The sequence below is a fragment of the Balaenoptera musculus genome, chromosome 7, assembly GCF_009873245.2.
Source record: "Balaenoptera musculus isolate JJ_BM4_2016_0621 chromosome 7, mBalMus1.pri.v3, whole genome shotgun sequence".
Classification (NCBI taxonomy): domain Eukaryota; kingdom Metazoa; phylum Chordata; class Mammalia; order Artiodactyla; family Balaenopteridae; genus Balaenoptera; species Balaenoptera musculus.
This window is the reverse complement of record NC_045791.1, coordinates 67213794-67237582: the sequence shown is the minus strand read 5'-3', so window position 1 is coordinate 67237582 and position 23789 is coordinate 67213794. Positions and strand designations below refer to the sequence as shown.

The 23789-nt window shown below is 37.3% G+C and overlaps 1 protein-coding gene and 1 non-coding gene across 12 annotated transcripts in view; one reads left to right on the top strand and one right to left on the bottom strand.

Moving 5' to 3' along the window:
• The window catches only part of GULP1 (GULP PTB domain containing engulfment adaptor 1), a 259003-nt gene that overhangs the window by 199363 nt on the left and 35851 nt on the right, over positions 1-23789 (bottom strand). The gene's annotated exons all lie outside the window — the stretch shown is intronic.
• Positions 17799-17905, top strand: LOC118898627. Its single transcript, XR_005020771.1, has one exon. It is a non-coding gene; the product is annotated as a U6 spliceosomal RNA (small nuclear RNA).

The window sequence follows — 23789 nt, the reverse complement described above, 5'->3', positions numbered from 1 at the left end:
ACTCGTCTGAATCCCTGACAAGGTCTTCATTCTACCTTCTATTTTCTCTTAGTCTGGGAGGTTTTTTGGTGTCCAAGTAGTTCACAGGCTACATGAACGTGTTCCAAAAAGTTCCTAGATGACCTAAAATTGCATGCAATATTAGGTGTGTTCATAGGTATTTTGAATATATTCTCAAAAGGGCCTATGATCCCAATATGTTAAGAATTGCCACTTAGCATTTATTGCTTCTTCAGTGCACAAGCTGATGTGAATTTGTGAGTGGTGTAAATAAACACACAAAGACACACACACACACACAGATTAGTAACATGGGTTAAAAGACTTTAGAAATATTTCACTTAGTTTCTAATTTAGCGTAGATAAATAAATACATGCAAATAAATGGTCAAGTACAGTGATAACAATACTAAAATACAAGAGTCACAGACAAGAATACCTTAGAGAATACCCTAATTTGCTTACTTGCCCTGCTGTGAAAATGGCCATGTCAATGCTTTACAAATACATTTGCTCAAAGACTGAGAGTTGTTCTTACTTTTTTTGTGGCACAACAAACATCTCATTGCTTAGCTGACTAGCTTGAGAGAACCAAACAAAAAACAAAGCATAAAGCACCTTTTGCAAAATCAAGTTTGACTGGGTAGTTTGACAAAGAAGAAACAGAGGGAGGGAGTAAAGGGAAAGGAAAAGAAAGAAAACGGGAGGAAAAGAAACAATATTTTTTCACCCAGGTAAGTAAAATATAAAAATATCAATAAGACCTAATAATCCAAGTTTGGCATTTTCCCAGGTTTACAGAATGGATTTTTCACTATTGAATTTTTAAACTGTGTTCTATTTGTACTTTTTTTTCCTTTGATGACATACTTGCCTATCCTATTTCTCCTCATCAGCCTTTTACATCAGTTTTCTATTCAGTCTTTTGGGGTGGGAGATGGTGGGAAGGGCTATCTGTCAAGGCTCCTTTATTACAGACATAATTTTGTTATTTGATAACTTCCTGATTCATGTGATGCTTATTCCTGTGTGTCTTTTTTAACTTCCACAAATTTGTGCTTGAATGAAATATGAAAGTAAGATTGCGTAAGACTAAAAAAATATATTTTTTCTTCTTTTTAAGTTTTTAATTCCAGTAAAATATACATAACATACAATTTACCATCTTAACCATTGTTAAGTACACAGTTCAGTAGTAAGTACATTCACACTGTTGTGGAACCATCTCCGGAACTCTTTTCATCTTGCAAAACTGAAACTCTATACTCCATTAAACATCAATTCTCCATTGCCAGCCCCCCTACCCTTTGCCGGCCCTAATGAAAATAATGTATTTTTAATTGACGGAAAAGTATGAACTCATTGAGGAAATGAACTTCCTAAAATACATTTTGTATTTCTTCAAACTATTCACTGCATAGAGGTCTTTCCTCAAATACATGTTGGTCATTGACAGTATCTCTTCATAATTAGCACAAAAACATTATGTTGTTTTCCGGACATCAGAGGCACCTGAGCATTGGGAGTTGTTTCCAGTAGTGAGGATGATTTCTCACAACCTGCCCACATTTTTTAAAACTCAGTCCTTGTTAATAACATGAGATGGCAACAGAGTGCCAGACACTGTTTTGTGTACTCTACAAATGTGTTAGTTATTTTATTTCTGGCAACAAGTATACAGGTAAGTACTAACATTACCACTATTTCATAGATGGGAAATTGAAGTGAACTATCAGCCTATTCCTGTAGGGTTCATCGTATCAGCATGAAAGTTTATAAAGTCACTTTAGTACGGGAAAATATCCAAAGATAAAAGGCTGACGAACACGTTCTTTCCATTTTTCTGTTGCCAAGAAGGATTCTTCCCAGGGTCCAATGTGACAAAGATTTCAGCATGTGCACTTGTGATCCCTACACTGTAGAATGACAGGTTCGTAGACCATGAAGAACTAAGCTTGAGCCAACCTCTGTTCCCTTGCTTCTTTTTTTTTTTTTAATGGAACTTTATTGGCGTATAATTGCTTCACAATACCGTGTTAGTTTCTGTTGCACAACAAAGCGAATCAGCCATATGCATACACATGTCCCCATATCCCCTCCCTCTTGAGCCTCCCTCCCATCCTCCCTATCCCACCCCTCTAGGTCATCACATAACTTCTGAACAACTTCTTAACTGAACAACTTTGGACAAACCACATAAATATATCTCATCTGTAAAATGGGATATCTTAATGTGTTCTGCTTCACAGGATCTGTGCCTACACCTGTGTGTGCATGTGTCTGTGTATGTGTGTGAGTGAGACTGGCAGGGGGAGAGAGAGAGAGAGAATATGACAGAATATTCAGACAAGGACTTGTTAACTACAAAGTGTTCTAAAAATGTAAGATAGTATCATGATTATTACGTGTAAATAGGCACCAACAAACATATGAGAAGTGTCAGGCAATATTTAAAAGTGTGGCCTATGAATCCAGAATGTCTGGTTTAAATGCCAATTGAGTGGCCCTGCAAGTTAACTAATCTGTGCCTCATTTTCTTCATTTATGGGGTTAAAATAATACCATCATGGCTTGTGTGGATAAATGAGTTACTACAAGTGAAGTGCTTAAAATTGTGCCTGGCATATAGTGAATGCTTGATGAACGTTAGCTTTAATTTTTTTATTTAGCATTTCCTATTACTAATCACAGTTTTCCCTGTCTCTACCAAGTCTTTTCCTAAAACAATTCACGTAAAAAGCCTAATAAAGGATTTTCTACCCTGTAAACAAAGAATGTTAATTAAAAGCTGTATCCTTACTCTTTTTTATCACCTCATGGATTTTGCCAGGTTAACAGCTTATCACCAGTCTTTGCCCACAAAAGCAACTCATCTCACGTTTCTGCTAAAACCTTAGCAATCGACTGAAAGGAGGAGAAAAAGGTTTTATTTAACTGGTTTTATTTAAAGTAGAATATACTATATGCCATAAGTGTTAAATCAATGTTGTCCTGTTCTGTGAATTACTGAACTTCCTCACCTCTAGTTTGGATTGTTTTCTTAGAGTTCAATCTATAATTACTGTAGAATTGTGTCATTCATATACTTAACATTTTCCATTTCAGCTCAATAGCGATGCTGAAGACTGGAGATATGCATTCAAACTGAAATTTTACTGAAATATGCATTTGTATGTATTACATGTAGGGTAACCATATAATTGACCACCCAAATTGGGACACTTTTGAAAGTGAGAAAAAAGCTAATTAGACAGGGTACCAGGGCAACAGGTACAAAGTCAGATTATCCCTGGCCAGTAGGGATGTAATGTTACCCCAACTGAAAGGCTGGGGATAGTTAAGAAAAATTTAGCTAGTAGAAGAAGCAAGCTGCCTTTTTCTTTTCCCAAAGCCTTAATTTCTCCTCATGGAGCTTGGGATGTAGTAGACAGGACATACAGTCTCATGTAAGAAAATAATTGCTGAGTAAATGAAGAAATGAATGCATAAAGTATGTACAGGAATTCTCACATTAAATGACAGAAAGGGAGTACAATATATCAGTTACACTTTGCTCCTGCAGTATGATTAGCCATGAGAATCCAAATTGGTATGACAGGGTCACATGATGCTAACAAAAACAGCAGTTGCATATTATGCGTTATAACACATTCATGTAAATTTTTAGTATAAATGCTCAATCTTTTCTTTTTTCCTACTTTTTGTGAGCATCCTCCGCTATAACCTCTAGAATTTGTAAAGAAATCACACTGCTCTAATACGAGGTACACGTCAGTAAAAAATGTAAAACAGGGCTTCCCTGGTGGCGCAGCGGTTGAGAATCTGCCTGCCAATGCAGGGGACACGGGTTCGTGCCCTGGTCTGGGAAGATCCCACGTGCCGCGGAGCAGCTGGGCCCGTGAGCCACAACTGCTGAGCCTGCGCGTCTGGAGCCTGTGCTCCGCAACAAGAGAGGCCGCGATAGTGAGAGGCCCGCGCGCCGCGATGGGGAGTGGCCCCCACTTGCCACAACTGGAGGGAGCCCTCGCACAGAAACGAAGACCCAACACAGCCATAAATAAATAAATAAATAAATAAATAAAAAATTTAAAAATAATAATAATAATTAAAAAAAAAAAATGTAAAACACTCTATTGAGAAACATGGGTTGGACAAATAATATGTATGCTATTGGAGATTTGGGGAGTGTAATAAAGTCCACAACCTCCAAGGTTACTCCTGAAATGCAGCAGGGTTGGGGTCAGAAGGTTTGTTTTAAATCCTAGCTCTGCCATTCACAGCTTTGGGACTTTGAACAATTCATAAGACCTCTTCTCATATTATTAGCTAGCAATATCAGTAATTTTTGCCATTCCCTCCGCTTCATTCTGCCATGATCAATCTTTCATCAAGAGTTGTTTTTTTGTCCCCCTGAAGTTCTCACTCTTGTCTCTAATTTTTATTAAATTACCCTCTTTATATCTGTCTTACTACAAAATATATACTATCAGCCTTCTTTTTTTTTCAGTCTTCCTCAAACTATATTCTATCCTCTGCATGATTTGTTTTTTTTTAGAGTTGAATAGAACTTTTAAAAAAATTTCCCTACACTCTGACCTTATTCATGCCAGTTTTTATTTTGAATAATTTCTGCTTTATTCACCTTCATTGCCAAATCCCATCCATTCTTTAAAAGAATGAGGTTGTATTCTGCCATTTCCATAGTTTTGTTATTTACCTCAGCAACAGTTTAGTTTTCCTAATATCCATTGAATTTGTATTTGGTATTACATTTCCTTTGGAGGTATTTCAAGCATGTTGAAACTTGGCTTCTCTATACAATTAAGTTTGTGGACAGACCTCATTTTTTTTTTTTTTTTTAACTTCCACAATGCCTACAAATTCCTGGAAATAATGTTGCATTCAATAAATTTTTGCTGACAACCGTATTGGAAAATGAAGACAATTTGCTCTCCAGGTTCATCCACTATTGTACTGAAAATACGGGCTGAAACAGATGCCCAAATGAATATAACTGTAGTTTTAAAAACCTGTTACAATTAAATATTATTATATATATTATACTATAAAAATCAGATTTTCAAGATTAGTTAAGAAAAAGCACTAAAAGGTTTCCTGATTGGAAAGTGTTATGGACTGAATGTTTTGTCCCTCCAGCCCCCACAAAATTCATATGTTGAAACCCTAACCTCCCCAATGTGACAGTATTAGGAAGTGTGGCCTTTAGGAGGTAATTAGGTTTTAGAAAATGTCATGAGGGTGGTGCCCCATGAAGAGACTAGCGTCTTTATAAGAAGACACTAGATCTCTCTCCACCATGTGAAGATCCAGTAAGAAGGCAACCATATGCAAGCTAGGAAGAGGGCCCTCTCCAGACATCAAATCTGCAGCACCTTGATCTTGGACTTCCCAGCCTCTAGAATTGTGAAAAATAAATGTCTGTTGTTTAAGCCATATGGTATTTTGATACAGTGGCCTGAGAAGAATAATACAGAAAGGAAGAACCATAACTATCTCTATTCACAGAAGACAAAATATTATGTATAGAAAATCCAACAGAAACAACCAAAAACTTTTGAGAACTAATAAATGAGTTCAGAAAGATACATATACTAAAATCAATTCTATTTCTATACATTAGCAGTGAACAATTTGAAAATGAAATTAAGGAAAAAATTCTATTTTTAATAATAGCAAAAAGATTAGTATAGGATAAATTTAACAAAAGAAGTACAAGATGTATACACCAACAACTACAATACATTACTGAAAGAAATGAAAGAATCTCTGACTAATAGAAAGATGTTCCATGCTCATGGATTGGAAGATTTAATAAAGTTAGAATGGTAATTCCTCTAAATTAATCTACAGATTTAATGCAATCCCTCTCAGAATTCCAGCTGCCTTTTTTTTTTTTTTTTTTTTTGCTAAATTGACGAGCTGATGCCAAAATTCATATAGAAGTACAAAGAAACCAGAATAGCCAAAATAATCTTGAAAAAGAAAAAACAAAGTTGTACGACTCAGGTTCCCCCATTTTAAAATTTACTACAAAGCTATAATAATTAAAACAGTGTGGTGCTGACATAACGCTGACATATAGATCAATGGAGTAGAACTGAGAGTTCAAAAATAAACCCTTAATTTATAGTAAATTGCTTTTCTGCAACGGTGTCAAGCCAAATAAAAAAAGAATATTTTTTCAACAAATGGTGCTAGTACAAATGGCAAAAGAATGAAACTGGACCCCTACATTATACTATATACAAAATGCCATTCAAAATGGGTTATAGGGACTTCATGGTGGTACAGTGGTTAGGAATCTGCCTGCCAATGCAGGGGACACAGGTTCAATCCCTGGTCCGGGAGGAGTCCACATGCCACGGAGCAGCTAGGCCCGTGTGCTGCAACTACTGAGCATGCGCTCTGGAGCCCATGGGCCACGGCTGCTGAGCCCGCGTGCCACAACTACTGAGGCCCATGTGCCTGGAGCCTGTGCTCCGCAACGGGAGAGGCCACCACAGTGAGAGGCCTGCGCACCGCAGCGAGGAGTGGCTCCTGCTCTCCACAACTAGAGAGGGCCCACATGCAGCAACAAGGACCCAACGCAGCCATAAATAAATAAATAAAATGAAAAATGCAATAGCTTTAAAGAAAAATTTTTTTTAAAAAAAGAAAAAAAAATGGATTATAGACCAAAATGTAACACCTAAAACTATAAATTTCTTAAAAGAAAACTTAGGAGAAATTTTCGTGACCTTGATCTAGGCAATGGTTTCTCAGATATGACACCAAAGGCAGAAGCAACAAAAGAGAAATAAATACATTGGTTTTCATCAAAATTTAAAAATTTTGTGCTTCAAAAGTCAACATCAAGAAACCCATTGGATGGCAGAAAATATTTGCAAATCATACATCTGATAAGAGAACAGCTCAATTAAAAACTGAGCAAAGGGTCTGAATTGACATTTCTCCAAAGAAGATATGCAGATGACCAATAAACACTTGAAAAGACATTCAATATCATTAGTCATCAGAGAAATGCAAATTAAAGCCACAAAGAGATACTACTCCATGCCCTTTAATGTAGCTAAAATAAACAAGATAGACATTAAGAATTGTTGGCAACAATAAGGTGAAATTAGAAACCTCAAACATGGCTGGTGTGATTATAAAATGGAATGGCCACTTTGGGAAACAGTTTGGCAGGTCCTCAAAATACTAAAGACAGAGTTACCATATGATCCAGTAATTCTACTCTGAGGTATATGTCCAAGAGGATTGAAAACATATGTCCACAGAAAATAATTATGCACAAATGTTCTCAGCAGCATTATTCAAAATAAACAAAAAATAGAAACAACTTAAATGCCTGTCAATAGAAAAATGCATAAAAAGATTATGGCACATTAGAATGATACATTTGTGGAGACTTTGTTTCTTTGGAAAGTGGAAGTTTCAAGAAAACAACAAAACTTTGAATGCATTCTGCATTAATTTATTTTTTTAAGATAAAATGTAAACAAGTTTTCTTTTTGAGATAGACTTTAATATTTGCCTTTTTGGTGTATCAGAAAATTTCAGTAATTTTCATCTATTATTGAGAAACAGGTATTAAATTTCAATATTTGCAAAACTGGTTGATACTCAGGCAACTATTGCTTGTGATTATTTATTAATATACAATAATGTACAGTCATACAAGATGTTACCAGAGGGGAAGCTGGGTGTTGGGTACATGGAAATTCTTACTAGCTTTGCAACTCTTCTAACACCATAATTATTTCCAAAATAAATTTTTTTAAAAAAAATCATATCTCCTCATTTTCAAGTATTCTGATGATGTTGTTTCAGATATGACTGGAAAACCAATTCAAGACTAAGCTTTTATCTAAAACCTCCTTCTTTTCCCACCTCTATAGAACAAGAATTGCGGTTTATACAAATGAATGTTTACCCTACGTTACCCACTGAGTAATATCAGCATGATACTACATGCAAATCATGAGGTAAGATTCATAGCATACTCCAGCAATCACTGAATGGACTGCATGTTCCAGTGGAAGCTGTTAGTTGGTAAAAGCAGCACATGGGCTAATGTCCCAGTCAATAGTTACACATTTGACCAGATAACTTCCTGTCATGGTGGGTATGACCCGTTAACTATTAAAAGCAGATTATTGCCCAACAATGTGTTCAGCATTTTTCTTAGATATATTTAAAAATAATATCAGAGAAATAGTTATATAATATTGATATATCCCATAATATATCTTTTAACGGTTTCATTAAAATAAGTATCCTTAAGAACGAGTTTGTTGGGGCTTCCCTGGTGGCGCAGTGGTTAAGAATCCACCTGCCAACGCAGGGGACACGGGTTCGAGCCCTGGTCCGGGAAGTTCCGACATGCCACGGAGCAACTAAGCCCGTGCGCCACAACTACTGAGGCTGCGCTCTAGAGACTGCAAGCCACAATTACTGAAGCCCGTGTGCCACAACTACTGAAGCCTGTGCACCTAGAGCCTGTGCTCCACAACAAGAGAAGCCACTGCAATGAGAAGCCCACGCACCGCAACGAAGTATAGCCCCCGCTCGCCGCAACTAGAGAAAGCCCGTGCGCAGCAACGAAGACCCAACGCAGCCAAAAATAAATAAATAAAATAAATAAATTAAAAAAAAAAAAAGAACAAGTTTGTCAAGTGCTGTATAAATTGATCATGTGTTTCTCAAACATTTCATGATGAATCACTTCTACAGTGAATTTTATTTCCTTTGGTATCTATTACATCTAGAATATTTCCAAAGGAAAAACATATACTGACTCCAATTGATAACAAGTTCCAAGATTCACTTCAATAGATACTATCTGTTTTAATTCTCCAATATAAAAAGCAAACAAACAAAAACCCTGTGAGAAGAACCAGTCACTGATTGGACACTAAAATTACCCATGTGCCAATTAAAAACATGAATATATTTAGTCCACTGACTTTTTTGAGGGTATTTAGATAACTGTATTATGTAATACACTGTTTCTGATAGTTTACTGTAATTTGAAGTTATAAGAGCCGCAGAGAAGAAAGAAAACTCATGTGTAAAGAGCCTAAAGAAGCAGTACAACATTACACAGAGGCTCCAACTGTCCTTGGGTCAGTCCACCTTGGTTTGAGTCATGACTCACTTACCAGTCATATACACTTGGATAAGTTACTTAACCACTTCTCCATATTATCAACCGCAAAATCTGAGTAATAATAGCTATAGCATGGGATAGTGTGGAAGATAAACTACCTGTAAATTTCTGAACTCCATGCCTGGTGCATAACAAGCCCTCAACATGTCAGCTTTTATTACTAACATTTATGAGCCTCAATTTCCTAATCTGGGATAATACAAGAGCAACGCCTCCTCTGCCTATGGGTCACCCGTGTTGTGAATCAAAAGCAATAATGCTGATTATAGTGTTTTATAAAGAACAAGCACTCCACAAATGTAAAACATTCTTTAATACTATGATTTATCAAATACTCACTATGGATTATGAGGGCTGTCCAAACAAATCTACAAGCCTTGTCTCGTTTGTTTTTGTTTTTTTTAAGACTCTGTTATTAGTCTTCATTAGAATTTTGTGTACACTTGAGTCTACCAGCCACTAAATAACTACTTTGATAAACATTTGGAGGCATTAATTGACTCCTCGGGAAGTCCCATTGACCTGAAGATTTCTGCATTGCCTTTGAAAATTCTTTTTGGGCTCAAGCCAACCATCCCATTATAGCACAACTGATCATCACATGGATTTACCTCGATCTCAGATCAAGCCATCTTAAACAATGTCATCATCTTGAACAACAGAAGCCTGATAAACCACTACTAGGACTAGGGCCTATAAAACAGGGGTTATTTCTATTCTCGGTGCCAAGGTTAAAAAGAATTTCCACTCCATGTGATTCAGATAGGTGTATTAAATCATGACTCTCAAAAAAAAAAAAAAAAAAATAGGCCACATTAAAACCCTAATAAAGAACACCCTCAAAGCAGGAATGATCCCTAATCACATCATGTGCTATGGCTTTAGCCTGTAAATTCCAAAGAGCAGGAATAAGAACCTCATAGTTCTTTTCATATAACATCTGACAGAGTGACACATTCAATATATTCAAGTAATATTAAGGTTATTGCTATTCACAAGGGTGTGAAAGAATGAGGGGGAACACTGTTTCAGGAAGAGTGAATAGGAGCACGTTATATCAATTTCCTCTCCTCTTCTATAATTTCTACTCTCTTTTACTGGCTTCTTTATAATCACCGTCACATCTATTTCATCTTAAATAAAATCCTATCATCTCCACTCTATCCCTTTCCATTCACAGCTAACCTTTTTGAAAAAGTGGTCTACAATACAAAATACAATATTAATATTGTATTAATACAATATTTGTATTTTCTCATGTCCCACATACCATTGAAACCACAGCAATTCCGTGTTCCTTCACTATTCTACCCTGAGATAAGTTTCCTCTCACTGTCTCCATGGGATCAAACAAGTTTGTTGAGGTGTAGTGAAGTTTCTTAGAGGGATGTGAAAAAATGGGCAGAGTAATAAAGGATCTTGAAAACCATTTTACAGCGTGCTGTTGTGACAGCAGGGGTAACTTGCAGATAGTGCAAATTGCTTAGGAGAGTGGTGTGATGCTAATGATTTAGGAAAATAGTCCTGCATAACTGAATAGAGGAAAGGAGGTACAACTGCTTCACAGCTAGCACTCCAAACAGGTCATGAAAACAAAAAGAAAAGTTTTCAAAACCATACTTAGTAAGCAAAAAGTACATTTTTGGCAGAGCTCTTAAAGTACATAATCTGAGGTTTTTAAGAATGCAGATATTTACAGCATTGCTCAGGGTTTTGGCAAAAAATTTTTATTCATGAAAATCAGATCCTAATTGTTTTTATAATAATGAAGTCATACTTTTTTTAAGGTATCGAAGCTTATTTTGCAAAGACATATCTGTTTAAATAAACTGATATTAAACTAACTGTGTTTATGTGTGTATATGTATACAAATGATATCATGCAATAAGCACAACTTTAAACTATCCAAGACCATCACATCTATATTTATGTCTGACTTACCATGTTGAAGTGAGATGACAATGGCCACCCAGGAAAAGACCACCCAAGAACAGCACAGTTACACAAGTAGGTGACCCAGTCCTCACTGAAATGCTCTCTCAGGACCTGAAATCAATGCTGGAAATTTCTCTCCCCTTATCTCCAGCCTGTGAAACAAATGTCAGGAACTGATAGTTTCTCAACCGCACAAAACAATCACTTACCTTATCATGAATCCTTCTACTATCTTGTCCTTTGAAATTGGCTCAAATCTAATTTCATCTGCAAATCCTTTCCCCTTGAATCTTGTGTGAACCTTTGTAGTACTTTTAAAGCTCAATTAGACGAGTAGAGGTTCTCAAAACAGAGTTCCACTTAACCAGTTCACCACTCACCAGACTAACTGAAACTCTCCATTACAGTGTAAACCACACCAACTGCTGCCCGTGGCTAAGTGGACACTTAGAGCTATAGGCTTTGCCCTACGTGTATTTAAGCCATTCTCTTCCCACCAAGTCTGCTACATGCTTACTGTGATGAAAATTGTTGGCTGCCTAACAAGCATTTACTCCTCATTTCTCCTTCCTAATAAAACCACAACTTAGTCAGGTATTCGCTCCCATGTCACATTAGATGTGGGCAACACAGCTAAAAAAAGATCAAGATGAAATTATTACAGTTTAGAAGGAATGTGCATGTACATAGGTGCCCCTAAGTTCTCCCTCCCATTCGATGAAGTAATCATTGGGATGATCTGTCATGGGTACTCTTTACGTAAGAAAGTCTTTGTAGAACTCCAGTCAGCAGACCCACACTCAAAGGAAAGACCTTACCTTACTTGAAAATTTTGACAAATAAATACATTTGTGTAAGCTTTACATTAAAATAAGATAGTTTAAGTAGACATGCATCGTTTTTATAATTATGCTACTTTAAGCATCTTTTGCTGATACCTTATCAGCAATACTCCTGGTTAGTGTTCACTTAGCATCTCCTCCCTAAGATGCCACTTAATGGATTAAAAACAAATCAAAAATTTCTAAGTTCGCATCAAAAATACATATTGATTGCTCTAAACATGTCATCACCTATCATCCTTGGTTCCTTCCTTTTTTTATCTCCAGAAGGTTGCTCAAAATTTGATTTCCACGTTTCTCCATGAATCACCCTCTCCAAGGCTCTTAGCAATCTGCTTGCTGAGATTATCTCCACATTCATTTTGCTCTCTAGAAGTTTTTTTGGTTTTTGTTTGTTTGTTTTTCTGTTCCACTCTGCAGAGGTAGAGAACTTCTAAAATGCTAAGAATGGATTCCAGATTTCTTGATGTCCAGTTTGTTTTCTCTTTTAGATGCCCCAAATGTTGGTCAATTATCAAGTATTATTATATCTTCTTTGTCAGGCCAATCTTTTGAATTCAATATCTCTTCACTAAATCTAGTGCTAATATTCCATGTCATGTTAATAAGTGCTTTGGGATAAGAATCAGGAGACCTCACTGAAATGTATAATTTAGAGTCTCTTAACAATAATTTCAATATCAAAGTTTCAGGAAATAACTGAAAAATGACAATTTGCACATATTTTTACTAGTGAAGCAGCAGAAAGAAAACAAAATTTAAGTCTAAAATCTTTGGGGAATATCTCTGGTATGAGATAATGTACATAAAATAACATTCTTATACTAAAATACACTTAAAACTTAGTAATCAGTGAACTGAGATGGTCTGAAACTGAAGTTTGCATTGTACTTGTACTGTTTTACCTGCTTCCTTAATACAAATGTTCAAAATAAGTAGTGGGTCAAAAAGTGGCCTCCAAAAAGGTATGTCCAAATCCTAACCTCTGGTACCTGTGAATATAACCTTATTTGTTAACAGGGTCTCGGCAGATGGTAATTAATTCAGTTAAAAATCTAAGATGAGATCATTTTGGATTTGGGGTGGGCTCTACAGCCAATGACCAGTGTCCTTATAAAACAGAGGGAAATTTGAGACACAGAAAGACAGACAGAATGTCATGTGAAGATAGAGGCTGAGACTGGAGTTATGAAGCTACAAGCCAAGGAATGCTAAGGATTGCCAGCTGTTACCAGAAGCTAGGGGCACGCCAGTAACTGATTTTCTCTCAGAGCTTCCAGAAGGAATCAACTCTGCCAACACATTGATTTTGGACTTCTTTGGCCTCCAGAACTGTGAGAAAATATGTTTCCGTTGTTTTAAGCCACCAAGTTTGTGATATTTGTTATGGTAGTCCTAGGGAAATTAATAACAATATGATTACCTATATGCATTTATACATTTTCATTTAAACCCTTTCCACTTCAAAAATAGACTTTCTGGACCATTATAATAAAAATTTGATGTACCTGCTCATATAGCTGAATAGAGGAGCACACAGAAAGAGATAGAAAAAAAAAAGTTTAGAAAAAAGCCTAGACTAAAATAATTGCTATAAAGAACTAATATGGTATAGTAAAGACCATAGGTTCTAGAGTTAGAATGGCAAGTTCTATTCTTAATTCTATCATTTTTCATTTATATGAACTTGGGCAAGATATTTAACCTCTCTGAGTCACAATGACCTACCTCATCTGTATAACAAAAGATAACAGCACTCTTTCTTATGCGGTTGTGAGAAAAATACAATAATCTATGTTAACAACTTTGCACATTTCAAGGCATATAGTAAACTTTGAATAAGTATTGTCTGTTATTAACTGGAATTAAATGTTCATAATGGATCATCTCAAAATCAATCATTTAGAGCAGACATAAATTCTCATGAGACTCCCTGAGAAGGTAGCCTGTTCTCCTTTCTCTAGAGACAGTTGCTCTAATTTTAAAGAACCTCAACCACAAAACTGATATTAATTTAAGTAAGATAATATTAAGAAATCTCCCAATTAAGAAACAGTCATCGTCTATTTTTACCTAGGATCACCATTTGCTTCACTAACACAGAAAATGAGTTTCTCACCCCAAGTTATGCTTAATTGTGTTCCACCATTTCTTAACTGGCCACCTTCTAAAGGCAACCCATGCCTTCTCCTGGCCTCTATGACCCTACATTATTCTAATACAAAAAGTAATTATGCAAATCTCTGTCCGGTTCTTTTTAGGTTAATCAATATTAAGTGACACTTGCACAAAATCCTTCTATAATTAATACTCAACATGTGAATAGTATTTCAGAGTACAGTCCACACTGGAACACTAGAGCATTCATTCCATCATAAAATCCTAATCCTATAAATGAAGCATTTATTTCTTTATTTTCGTATGCTCTTTGTTCAGGACACTGAAGCTCAGAGAAGCTTAGTGAATTGCCTAAGTCACAGGGTTATATTAGTCTAATATACGACGTTTTCTTTTTAACTTTTTATTATGAAAAAAATCAAACATATATAAAGTAACATAATAAAATAATAAACCATCATGTACCCATCACCTCGCTATGTTTATTTAGAAGATTCACTTTCAATTTCTCAAAATCTCCCTACAAACACACATCTCTAGCTGTAATGCATAATTTAAAATGTGCATCATGTATTAAGACAAAAGGAGGAAGAGACAACCAGAAGACATATTCCAGAATGAAAATTTTCCACCCTAAGCATTTTGTCTCTAAACCCATAAAGACAAAGAGTATCCCTAGGTAATAACATTCAAGGGACCATAAATGTAAAAAAACTTACCAACAAAGCATGGACTAAGCATGAAGTTTCTGAAAATTCACTGGCAAAGGCAACACCTAAATATGTATAACCTAGTGATTAAATCTCACATAAAGACACTGAGCCAAAAATCTCCTTTTCAATTGCATTTCAATGTAAGGTACTCTTAAATGCGTATACTGGTATCATGGGAGATAAGGCCTTTAAACAAGAAAAATGGGATATCTCTTTCCCTATTTGTAACAATGAGCAATTCCCATTAAGGTAAACAACATGTGAAATATTTCCAGGAATCAATCACCATTTTTACCTACAGAGATGTTGGAAGTGCAATTTTCTCCACTAGTACAGTCGTCGTGAAGAGCATTGCATCCAATTGACATATCAATGAAAAAGAAAACAAATTCAGCTACAAATAAAAGAATATATTCTAAGAAGGGACTTCCCTGGTGGTCCAGTGGCTAAGACTCCACGCTCCCCATGAAGGGGGCCCGGGTTCGATCCCTGGTCAGGGAACTAGATCCTGCATGCCACAACTAAGAGTTCACATGCTGCAACTAAAAAGAGATCCCGCATGCCTCAATGAAGATTCCACAGGAGGCAACAAAGATCCCACCTTCTGCAACTAAGACCTGGCACAGCCAAATAAATTTAAAAAAAAAAAAAAAAAGAATATAGTCTAAGAAATAAAATTGGCATGAGTTAGTAAAGATTCAGAACTTCAACAGAGTGGAAAGATAGCCAGAGATGCAGAAAATGGAAAGCCATTTTGGAGAAGTAGCTTCATTTTTAACAACCCTTCTGAGAACAGCCTGGCACAAGTGCAGGACAGATGGGGGTGGTAATAATTATAAACATATTTTCACCTTAGTTTTGCACAGCTATTAAGAACCACTTAAATTTTAGAAGCCCTTTCTCAGATGCAGCACAGTAGACCTCATAAAAGGCTAGTTACATATATTGTTGAAATAATGACTACTAAACAGATACCAACAACTTCTCTTAAAATGCATATACATTTAAGATTGTGGTTAATAATGAAATACTTATTTAGCTTTACCTACAAGGGGGAGGGGGAGCTCTTAGTGAGCTGTCCAGGGTAATGTATCCCTCATCAATGATGTATCTGGGAGCCTGGAGAGATCTTAAGTCTAATGGGAAAGTAGCATCTTTGTACTACGTCCTGATCTTTAAGTTAAGGGAGGTCAATAAAGAGGTTTCCAGAAGAAATAATTGAATAATTAGTCTGCCTACCCATGAAAGTCTGCAAAGAATAAAGCAGGCTTCTAAACCAGGAATAAGTTTATAAATACTAGTTTTGCAAATAAAAATATGGGAAATAGGGTTTAGAAATAAGCAGTGTTTACATCTCCAGGTCATATTTGGCCACTAATTAGCCCAAGAATTTAAAGTTGAAATTAATCTCACAGATCTAATACTTAGATATAGGTAGTAAATCTCTCTGACCCTTATTTTCAAGTTGGGGTCATCGACACAGGGCTCTGAACTGCAAACAGAAATGCACTCTAGTCAATTTGAGTAAAAAGAAATTTAGGGAAGGATATAAGAGACTCACAGAAAAACTGCATGATGGCTAAAGAACTAAGCTATGCAGTCAGAAACAGTACTGAAACAAGAGCACCGAATTGGCCCTGTGTGCCCAGCACCGCCGCCATCACCAGGCATTCTCACCAAAGTCCACTTAGCTAACCAGGATCTGTGCACCAGATGCTACTGAACATATTAGAAACTCTGCATGGCGGCCCCTGTAGATGAAATGTATCAGCCACCATCACTGCCAGATGGATTCCATGGTGCCTGTTTCTTGTCATTAATTTCCGATTGGAAGTCTTACCTCTGTGCATCTGATCAATAGAGCCTAGGTCATATGCATGTGTCCTTGATACACAAGAGGCTGAAGAAGCAAGATTCTGGCTTCTATTCTGGGACATTACTCATTACGGAACGATTTTCCCAAACAGGTGAAAAGCGGCAAAGATGCTGAAAGAAGTACCTAAGATGTCAAAGGTATCAAAGATGTGAGAACATCACCATGGATTTCCGTGGAGTATCTGCACGCTGGCATTTGAGAAACAGTCTCTACCATTGACTGTAAATCCATAATCTGGACCTGCCAACCTCTCCTCTCATCTCCTTCCACTCTCTTCCCACAAGCCACACTGGTCTTTAGTGGTCCTCCAACATGCAGAGCTCTTCTGGCTTTAGGATTTCTGCCCCGAGCATCCCTCTGCCTAGAGCTCTGCGTCTCCAAATGTTTTCATGACTGACTCCTGCTTTGCTCACAGGTCTCAACTTAAATGTCACTTCCTGAGGGGGACTTCCCAGACCACCCCATCCACAGATGTCCTCACCCTACTCCATCCACATTCTTCCTTGTCACCCCATTCTATTTGCTTTATGGCACTGATCACTATTTGATTTTGTTTTACTTGCTTATTTTCAGCCTCAGTTGCCATAATTGCCATAACGGAAGCTCTGTGGGTCTATGGGTCTTGTCTGTCCTTTTTTTGCTGCTGTATCTTCAGCACCTAGAACAGTGTCTGGTTCACATTAGCCTTTCAAATATTTGTTGCATAATAAATGGACCCCTGCTATAGTTTATTTATTTATTTTTTTGCTATAGTTTAATAGGTCCATCTTATAAATGTGGAGACAGAGGAAGAAAGGCTCCGTATATGAACACACAACAAATTAATAATCAAAGGGCGAGTCCTTGATTCCTAACCATGCAATTTCCAGGAAGAGAAAGGTGCAAGCAGCTTCAGCTGCTTCTTAAAGCAAGGGAGGCATCAGGGAAGAGCAGAAAGAACACTGATTAGGAAAAAAGCATGAGTTCTATAATCATACACTTCTGAGTTCAAATTCGTGCCCCCAAACCTAATATAAGTCTCACAGGTTTTTCAGAGAATTAAATGTGACCATATATGTATATTATATATATATGTTATTTCTATAACACCTGGCACGTGCAGGTACTTAACTGGAGGCCAGTGCTCACCTTGGCAGCACAGACACGAAAACTGGAACGATACAGAGAAGATTAGCATGGCCCCTGCACAAGGATGACACGCAAACTCATGAAGCAGTCCACATTTTTCTACCGTATATAAAATAGATAAACAACAAGGCCCTACTGTATAGCACAGGGAACTATATTCAATATCCTGTAATAAACCGTAATGGAAAAGAATATCAGAATATATGTATAACTGAATCACTTTGCTGTTCACCAGAAACTAACACAACATCGTAAATCAACTATACTTCAAATAAAAATTTTAGAAATTGGAGGCCATAAACATGATTGTTAATTTATGAGTAATGATCCAGGTCTGAGTTCACGTTCTCTTAATAATATGCTAAGAGAGACACATCTTAACATAATCTACATCAGAGTCTTCATATACAAAATGAGAATGTTCATTCTTTCCCACAAATGAAATTTACTGGGAATCTGCTATACGCCAGGCATGTGTTACGCACAGGTTGAAGTCTCTAAATTTCTCTCCAGCTATCAATGCTGAGGGCATTTCAATCCATTATTGCCATCTCCAAAGATCATCTTGACGCTGTAAACTAAGGGCAAAAACTGGCTATTATTTTCACTTTTCATTTATTTCAAAGAATTTATTGAGTCAAGCACTGTGCAAAGTTCTGGAGACACAGAAGCTATTGGGAAATAACCCCTGCCTTTAAGGTAATTACTGTTTCATGAGAGAAACAGACAAAAAGAAAATTAGCAATAATGTGACATATACAAGGTGCTATAGAAACCCAGAAGAACGGTACCCAACGTAGAGTATAAATTGGAAGAAGTGGTTCTGGGCAGAATCTCAGGTGAAGGAAGAGGAGGACTTAGCCAGGAATAGAAGATGGGGTCAGACCTGCCCAGCAGAGAAAACAGCAGCTGCAAAGGCCCCGAGAAGAATTTAAGCACAGCACCTCTAAGAAACCAAAAAGTTCAAGAGAGTAGGGTCACAAGAGTCTCCAAAAGACAGAATTTCAAAAAAGGGTCTGCCCCCAACCCCCTTCAAGAGCCCTAGAGCTACAAATGATTAATTGTCCTTAATTACTTTGCTTTTCTCAAAAAAGAGAAAGAAACTCTTCCTTTAATTATTAGAGTACCTCTCCAGTCTGGTGCTAATCCTCAGTTTGGAGTTTGGAGTTATCATTTTTAAAATATATACATGTGTTTTCAACATTATGTTTTCATTGAAGCTCAATTTTATGTTTCTTTTTTTTATTCCCTTCATATTAGCAAATTTTCTTAAAGGAATTGTCCTTTGAGTCTTTGTGCCCAAAATGCCTTCAAGTCACCTTCCTTGGGCAATTTTTCTCTTAATTCCTCCAAGCAGCATCTTTCATTTCCTCCCATAAAGTGACAGCACTTTCTACATTACTTCCATTACAGCGCTCAGCGAAGTGCCTTTTAATAAGTTTCCCTCTTGCTAGACTGAGCTTCTGGAGGGAAGGTTTTGTCTTTGTATCCCAAACATGGTCTTTTTTTTCCTAATAAACACTTTTAATTTTAGAAGAGCTTTAGATTTACAGAAAAGTTGCAAAGGCAGTACAAATAACTCCCTAGGGATCTTTTAAAAATTCAGATTCTGATACAGCGGGTCAGGGAAAGTCCAGATAGTCTGTGTTTCTAACAAGCTTCCAACTCATGCAAATGTGGCCGGTGCAGGGACCACGATTTGATAAGGGATGAGTGTCAGACAAATTGGGACAAAGGTTCGCAACCCTGGCTGCAAATTGGAATCACCTGGGAATGTGTTTTGTTTGTTTTTAAAATGGCATTGCTGGGCCGTACCCACCTCCAGAGATTCTATTCTAATTCATCTGCCCTAAACCCAGGAATCCATATTTCAAAAAAGCTTTTCAGGTGAATCCAATGTCCAGCCAGAGTCAAAACCCACTTGCCCTCCTCAATTGTCAGACACCTGTATCTTAGCAGGCTCTCCGTTTCCTTCTCTGTAAACCGGAAATAAACACAAGTATCTGGTAAGGTATTACCGAGACTGAACAAAACAGCGAAAGTCAGCCCCAAATTCAGTGCTTATTAAATTCTAGGTGCTTGAAAATGTTAATTACAAATTCTGACGGGCAAAAGGACATGTAAATCCACATTTCTCACCAATAAACCTTCAAGAACATTCTTCCTAAACCGTCTTCCCAGAGTTAGACTGCTCTCCGATCTCCGGCTGTCATGTAAAAGGGCAGGAGTTCACGGTGTTAGGGTGGAGTCACCATAGAAATCTGCTAGTCTTTAGGGAATGCGGTCTAAGTATCCTTTGATTAATTCAGCAGGCTTCACAGCTGAGCCTGGAGTCCCTGCCCATGCAGGACAGAAACAGCTTTGTATGAGGACAGTCCACAGGGTGGCTAGATGGGTCTAAGCTGTTAATTCCAGAACAATGAGTGGTCACATCCGAACTGCAGCTGGTCTTGAGGAGAGATCTCAGAGAATCTTCTGGTTTCAAACCACGGTTCATAGGCTTGAGGGAAAAGCGTCCAATAAAATTCAAAGAGTGATATATGGTCATTAAAATTCAAGCCAAAGGACACTAGCAATTGTGAAAAAAAAAAAAACAAAAAACCCTGTAAGTCTTCTACATCTTCTTCTAATATACAGCCCCCCCTTCTCCAACTGTAAGGAATATAAAAGTAATTCTACTTTCAGCAGACACTGAAGGTTAAAGGGTTACCTTTTTTTTTTTTTTTTTGTTCCTCACTCAATCAACTGTTTTTATCAAACTAAACTGAGATTATTAGGTTCTTGGGGTGATTAGAAAAGTTTAAAGATTAAGAGGTGCCACACATAATTACTATCGCTTTAATCCTGCCTTCATCTAAACCAATTACTAATTTTTTTAGTAACAGATAAGCATTTATGCCCAAAATATTGTCACCTGCTTAAACAGCTGGAATCTACTATCAAGATCAAATCACATGATATCTTCCATGGCTGTTTTATCTCTATCATCTTATATCATTTGAGTAATACACTTTAATAGTGAGGGGGCATTTATAAAGACTGTGGGCAAAAAATGTCACCTGCCATTATCAGTAAACAAAGGATGTTATCAGCCATCAGCCACTGCAGCCATCCCAGACTGTGCACCCTGAGGCGATTCAGGATGGAGAAAAGCAGGATACTGGCCCAAGCTAGTTAAGGCGCATATAGAATAAATGATTTCAGTGAGCCCAGACTCTTGCATCTTCCCATACATATTGAGAAAAGCACTAAATTCATTGACTTGGCATCTCTGGTTTTCTTTAATTAGCAGTAATCTTTTGACGTTGGAGTATCTGGTTTTTTAATTGTTCGTTTGACCTCCTATATATCCAACCTCCTCCCTTACTTCTTCAGAGCAATCCCTCAGAGCTATCTGAGAGGCTGCCTCCCGGGCTTAAGTCCTCAGCAAGTCCCCCTGAATAAAACATAATTCTCAGCTTTTAGGTTGTGCATTTTTTTCAGTCAACGAGACACATATAAATGTGGAAGGATACTCATCAAATTGTAGTAGAAGAGGGACTTCCTAGTGGCGCAGTGGTTAAGAATCCGCCTACCAGTGCAGGGGACATGGGTTCTAGCCCTGGTCCGGGAAGATCCCACATGCCGCGGAGCAACTGAGCCTGTGCACCACAACTACTGAGCCTGCGTGCCACAACTACTGAAGCCCATGCACCTGGAGCCCATGCTCTGAAACAAAGAGAAGCCACCACAATGAGAAGCCTGCGCACCGCAACCAAGAGTAGCCCCCGCTTGCCGCAACTAGAGAAAACCTGCGCACAGCAACAAAGACCCAACGCAGCCAAAAATAAAATAAATTCATAAAAAATAAATTATTTTTTTTAAAAAGCATATGTTACTTTTAGAAATGTACAATAAATTTGCTTTAGAGATACACGGCATCTGTCAGCAGTCTCTGTTTCTTAGTCTAGGTACAAGAAAATTACTTCTGCAAATCAATAGACTAGATACACTGCATTAGTAGCTACAGTCAACACACAGAAAAAAAATCACTAAGTTCATTTAGTTTTAGTCTCATCCTTTATGTAAAATTATCTAAATCAAATTTTCAGCAGCAGAATGGCCCACAGAGATCATATGCATATTCTGTTCTTGTCTGGTAAATATGGATGGATTCTAGTCATTTAAGTACAACAGATGACGAGACACTAAAATTATCTGCCATCACCGAATATCCAACATTTCATGAAACTTATCTTTGCCTGCTGACATCCCTCCCCTTCCCAAATGGTTCACTCTTGGTGTGACTTTCTGGTTTTTCTAAATGGTATTATCTCTCTCACAGTTATCCCTAGATTCACATAGACAAAGGGAGTAGCATAAATGAAAAGTATAAAATTGTACATAATGAAAACTTTCTAGGCCACAGTAAGCTTCTGAAACATAGAAATGCTGAAATTAAATATAGAGATGGGCACATGGAAAACAATGTCCAGATGGAGAATTCTGATATTTTATTTTCTTCTATATTTGCCATGTAATTTTTTCTCATTCCATACCATGGGAAAGGAGTCATATTCTTAACTGAAAACAACTTTTATGACTGACATCCTCCTATCTTCTGCCCTGCAAAAATGGTGCTCGAATCCAATCCACCTAGAAACCTACAAAAAACTAGGAGTCATGCCAGACTCCTCCCTCTTAGTTATGCCCCCACAACCAATCAGTCAGAAAGTTCTATTAATTCCAACCCTTTAATAACTCTTGCCTCTAACACTTTTTCTTAGTACCAGAATAGCCTTGCCATCTCCAGCCACCCCTCCAATCTATCTACCACACTGCTGCCACAATATAAAGCTAATCAAGTTACTCGCCTAAACTCCCAAATTCTTTAAAACAGCATATGAGACGCTCCAAGATTGGGCTCCTGCTTACCTGTTCAGAATGCCTCTTGCAATTCTCTCAAGGGCAACCAGCCCTTCAGCCATATCAAATTACTTACTGTTCCCCATTTATAACACAGGAGGTTACATTTCCATGGGCTTTGCATATTTCTTTGTCAAGGAAAAATCTCCACCCTAATAAATCAAGCAAGGCTTCTCCAGAGACCTTTCATCTCCCTGGCAAGGGTTCATTAAAGAAAATCTCTTTGAGGAACAAACATTAGTAGAACTTCCGATTCCTTAGTTTTCTAAATTACTTGTGTCATTTGGGGACTTGTATGCAGCAATAAGAAGAGCATTACTTCTTTTGTTAGAGTTTCCCAGATTCCCCAAAGTTGGTACAATTAGAGGAAAAGATAAAACAATGGGGCAGAAGAGCAAACATCTGTTTTACTTGTGAGAACTGAGGAATTCGTGTTGATGGAGAATTTATTAACAAATAATGTATTTGCTAATCCTAGTAGCACCTCCCAGGCCACCCCCAAGAAAAAAATAAACAAAAAAAGCTATCAGGGTAACATATCATCAGGAGACAGAATGGAAAATCCTAGAAGACAGCCTTTGAGAAGGTCTTTCACACCCACACCCAGTTTCATTAAGTAAAGAATCTCTTTCACTGATGATACCTATCTGCCTTTGTTTTCCTGAAAGGGAAGATGGTGATAAACAAGGTTGAGAGAAGATAGAGACAGATTGAAGTAGACTGAGTTGCTATGGTTTTTGAAATTTAACCCTAGCCATAGAAACATCACCTTATATACTCTAGTATCACTCTTGCAATCTATTTTCATCCTGTTACACACCTTTTTCCTCTGAAAGAAAATCAGTCATGTTACTATGCTTGATCTCCAATTTAAGAAGTTATAGAAATAATCTCTGAAAAGGACCTTTGGGTTCCTGGAAAAAATCTGTTTGCTATTGGGGCCCCATTCCATATGCTTCCCATTTAGGGGCAGATCCAAGTATTGTGAACTTTGAAGCTTATACAGTGGAGGCAGGGGAGCCCTTTAAGTAAATAAATTTCAAAATACCACAAACAAATAATTTGACAGTTATCACAA